This window comes from Dasypus novemcinctus, chromosome 3, assembly GCF_030445035.2.
Source record: "Dasypus novemcinctus isolate mDasNov1 chromosome 3, mDasNov1.1.hap2, whole genome shotgun sequence".
In the NCBI taxonomy this organism is placed as follows: domain Eukaryota; kingdom Metazoa; phylum Chordata; class Mammalia; order Cingulata; family Dasypodidae; genus Dasypus; species Dasypus novemcinctus.
In genome coordinates this window covers 96,357,459-96,361,913 of record NC_080675.1, presented here as the reverse complement: position 1 = coordinate 96,361,913, position 4,455 = coordinate 96,357,459, and the positions used below count along the sequence as shown (strand labels likewise).

Here is a 4,455-nt window from a genome sequence, read left to right as displayed (position 1 = left end):
ACAGGGAGAGCAGACAGCCGGGCGGGGGAGGGCGGGGGAGGGCGGGGGAGGCGGAGAAATCCAGGCCAAATAAAGGAAAGGAAACAAAACCAAGGGGAGCGTGGAGAGTGGTTGTGGGCGAGCGGCAGGAGGGAGCGGGTGGGGTTTGCGAGGGGCAGGTGGGTTTCCGCAGGCGTCACTGGCCTCCTCCGCAAGGAAGGGAGAGGGAGCGAAGGGCTGTGTGCCCCTGGTGGCGGGGCTGGCGGCTTGGGCCTGTCCCAGGCAGCAGAGGGCCCTGGGCTCCGGCCTGGGCTCGGGGTCGGGGGGGTGGTCCCAGGCAGCCAGGAGCGGTTGGTGCGCGGCGGGGTGCGGCGGGGTGGGGCGGGGGGGGGGGGGGGTCGACGGCAGAGGGGCGTGGGTGCGGTGCGGGCCGCAGGGTGGCCGCCGGTGGCGGGCAGGGTTGTTTGTTCAAAAGACTCAGGCACTTCCTTCGAGCCGGAATCGAACCAGCGACCTAAGGATGTCCGAACTTGCGCAGTCTACAGTCCTCCGCTCTACCAGCTGAGCTATCGAAGGGTGCGAGGTGCCCGAGCTGGAGAGTCTTCTTTGGCCCAAAGGACGCGGGCCTCGGCACCCGCCCTGGCTGGCTTGGCAGCCAGCTGGCCGAGTCGCCGCCCGCGCCTCGGCCCCGCCCCGCCCCGCCCCCACTCCCACCACACCACGCCACCACACCCGCGCGCCCCGCTCCTTTCTCCCCGGCCTCGCCGGCCGCCCCAGCTGGCTGGCTCGCCGAGCCTGGCCGCCGCCGCCGCCGCCAACTCTCTGGGCCGCGGTGCTGCCGGGGCCCGGGTCCGGTGGGGCGGGCTGGGCGGTCGCCTCGGCGCCCCTGCGCACGTGCCTGCGGGCTTCGAGGGCCACGCCCACCTCCGCAGCCCCTGGAGGCCCGCGCTCAGGCTAGAGGCGGCCAAAGCCGGCAGCACCCGCGCCGCAGGGCCGTGCAGGCCTTGCAGCACGCACTTTCGGGAGCTGTGCGCCCGCCGTGGCGGGGAGCTTGGGTCGGGGGAGCTCCGGTCGGGGGAGCCAGAACTGGGCTGGCCTAGCAGGGCGCGGCGCCTGGGAAGCCCTTGCGGGCAGCGGAGACACCCAGAGGGCCGCCGCCTCTCGGAGCCGCGGAGCCCGCGAGCCCCCGGAGCCGCGCTGCCCTGTAAGGCCTGGCCGGGCCCCGCCTTCCTACCCGCCCCGGCTCAGGCTCGGGCTTTCGGCACACACAAGCTTGTCCCAGCAAGGGCGGGGTCACGGAGCTCAGGGTCCAGAGGGAGCTCATGCCCCCCAGCCCCCCACAGCCCCCCACCCCCGCCCCCGCCCCCGCCCCCGCCCCCGCGTCCCGCTTGCCCAGTTCCTCGTGGCCCGGGAGCTCGCGTGCGTTGTGCGCGCCCGTCGCTGTCTTCCTCTGGAAGCGCTTCCTCCCGCTGCTGGCCAGAGGCAGCCGACTGCCCCGGGGCCCATTGGCGTGGGGTTCAACGCAGAGGTGCCCGACGGGCGCGGGGACGGGGTGGGGCGGGTGGGGGGAGGCATCGAGAAGGCACGTGCCTCTTTCGGACTCCTCGCCCTGGACCCCTGACTGGGGGCCAAGTTTCACATCCCTTCTGACTTGGGGGACGGCCGGGCAGCTCTGGGCCGCTCTCCGCCTACCAAACGCCTCCAGGGGCGCGGTCTTCTTGGTCTGAGACTGCGGCCCAAAGACACCGCGCTGCCCACTGCTGGGGGCCACCCCGCACCGCGGCCGGTCTCGCTCGCACCCCTCGCCCCCGCGGTCCCTCACGCCCCAGCCACCGGGGGCCGAGCCTGGCCACCGGGCTGCGTTCTGCCGCTCCCGGCTAGCCCCCTGGCCCAAGTCCGCCAGGGCCCCCGAGCACCAAAGCCCTCTGGCGAGGTGGCCACCGGCTCCGGGGCAACGGCCAGGCCAGCCCAGGCTACCCTCTGTGTCCCGGCGCGCTGCTATCCTTAGACACGCACCTGGCAGGCGGCAGCGCCTGTGGCTGCCGAGCGTCCCACCCGGGCCGCCACCCCTCTCTGCGCCCGCCAAGGTTTTCTTCCTGCTCCACCGCAGACTCGGGAGGCTGCGGCTCAGCCCACCTGCTCAGGAGGGCGCTGGAGAGCAAGCCGTAGGAGGGGAGGCCGAGGTACGCCACCCACGACTCAGGCAGCTTGCCACGGGCCGCGGAACGCGTGGGAAGCGCCCTCGCCGGTGTGGGTGATCGGCAAAGGGGTGCGCCTCAGAGGGCCCCAGGCCCACCCCGGGACCAGCCTCCGCCGCCCCCACGGCCTCGCCAAGATCTTCTCCATCTGTCCGAGGAGTTCCTCGACTCGTCTTCACTCGAGGGCCACGCCTGAGAGAAAACGTCCTCCCACGGGCCTTCTTTCCTGAGCCCCGAGCCCGCGGGGCAGGTGCCCAAGCCACGGCCGGCGCACCCCAATCCCCAGCGCCCCTCTCCAGGCCTCCTCCTGCTCCCGACTCCTTGACTCCTTGAGCCTGCCCCTGGGGCGCCCTGCAGCGCCGACGCGCTCCAGCCTGGCCGGGAGAGTTGAGAGCCCATGGAGTCGGCCTGTCAAAGGGCCTTCCAGAGAGGAGAACGGGCGGCGCGGCGCTTCCCGCGCGCCGGCGCGCCGGCCGCCTCCACCGCGCTCTCCTCTCAGGCCCTCCCGGTGGCGTCTTCCCAGGCGCAGCCTCCAGGGCCTCTGAGCGAGCAGCGCCCTCCTCGCCTTGACCCCGAATCCTTCTTGCTGTGGTGGCCGCAAGGCGCAGTGGCGTCAGCCCCGACGCGAGAGAGCGCTGAGGATTCCCTGCTGGCCAGGCAGGGCCCGAAGCTCGGGGTCGGCCAGAGGCAGACAGGGCACACCCGCCAACGGGAGCCTGCGGGACACCACCGCGGCCGGCCTGCTCGCACTGACAGGGCCCTGGCGAGGCTACACGGAAAACAGTCCCCTGGGGCTCGTGGGCTTCCCGCGAGTCCTGGGGCCGATCCTCCGTCCGCTGCCAGGCATCCCTCCTGCCAAGGGCGAGCCAGGCCTGAGACTCCTCAGGGTGCCAGGGCGGTCGCACCAGCCACGAAGTGAGCGAGAAGGGAGCGAGCGCTGTCCCTTTCCTTGGGCCAAAGGGAACGCGGGGAAGAGCTTGAGGTGGGGGGCAGCGGAGGGGTGGCGGCAGGGAGCTAGAGAAGAGACACAGAGAGGGAGAGGAGAAAAGGGGGAGGGGTGGAGAGGGGAGGGGAGGGGAAAGGAGGACAGGAGCCTGGGGAGGGGGGGGGGGGGCGGGGGCGGGGCGGGGGAAGTGGAGAGAAGAAGGGGAGGGGAGGGGAGAGGTGGGGAGGGCAGGGAGGGCGGGGGAGGCAGGTTCGGATCGGGAGAGGAGGCAGGGGACAGGAGGGCAGGGGGCCGGCCGGGAGGTGTGGGCAGGGAGGGCAAGGGAGGGCGATGGGTGGGTGAGGGCCCGGCAAGGGGAGGGAAGGCAGAGCGTCGGCAGGGAAGGGAGGCAGACGGGAGGGAAAGGAAGGGAGCGGAGTGGAAGGGAAGGGAAGGCAAGGCACAGGGCACGATGGCAAGGGACAGGAAAGGAGAGGAGCGGACGGGAACGGGCAGGTGGGGAGGAGAAGCAAAGGGTCGGGCCGGGAAGGGCAGGGACACGAGGGGCTCGTGGGAGGGCAGGCGTGGAGACAGGGAGCCAAAGAGCCTGGGCCACCACGGGGCTAGGGCACACAGAGAGCTAGAGAAAGCCAGTGAACGGTCGAGTGTCCTGAAGAACGGCATGGAGCTGAGTGGGCAGGGCGAGGCTGACCCTTTGGGCGAGTGTCCCGGACAGCAGCAGCGCCGGCAGCCGACTTGGCCCCGGGGAGGACAGCGCTCTGTCGGAGGCGGCGGGCCTCCCGGGCAGAAGCGGGATTCCAAGCGGAGCGCGGACTGACGAGAAACCAAGCGGACCCAGGAGAACACACAGCGAGTGGACAGGGAGAGCAGACAGCCGGGCGGGGGAGGCGGGGGAGGGCGGGGGAGGGCGGGGAAGGGCGGAGAAATCCAGGCCAAATAAAGGAAAGGAAACAAAACCAAGGGGAGCGTGGAGAGTGGTTGTGGGCGAGCGGCAGGAGGGAGCGGGTGGGGTTTGCGAGGGGCAGGTGGGTTTCCGCAGGCGTCACTGGCCTCCTCCGCAAGGAAGGGAGAGGGAGCGAAGGGCTGTGTGCTCCTGGTGGCGGGGCTGGCGGCTTGGGCCTGTCCCAGGCAGCAGAGGGCCCTGGGCTCCGGCCTGGGCTCGGGGTCGGGGGGGTGGTCCCAGGCAGCCAGGAGCGGTTGGTGCGCGGCGGGGTGCGGCGGGGTGGGGCGGGGGGGGGGGGGGGTCGACGGCAGAGGGGCGTGGGTGCGGTGCGGGCCGCAGGGTGGCCGCCGGTGGCGGGCAGGGTTGTTTGTTCAAAAGACTCAGGCACT

The 4,455-nt window shown here is 72.3% G+C and overlaps 1 non-coding gene across 1 annotated transcript; it reads right to left on the bottom strand.

The window, feature by feature from the left end:
• Positions 1-465: 465 nt before the first annotated feature.
• Positions 466-555, bottom strand: TRNAY-GUA (transfer RNA tyrosine (anticodon GUA)). The gene is given in 2 exon segments: positions 466-501; positions 519-555. It is a non-coding gene; the product is annotated as a tRNA-Tyr (tRNA).
• Between the last annotated feature and the right edge of the window lie 3,900 nt (positions 556-4,455).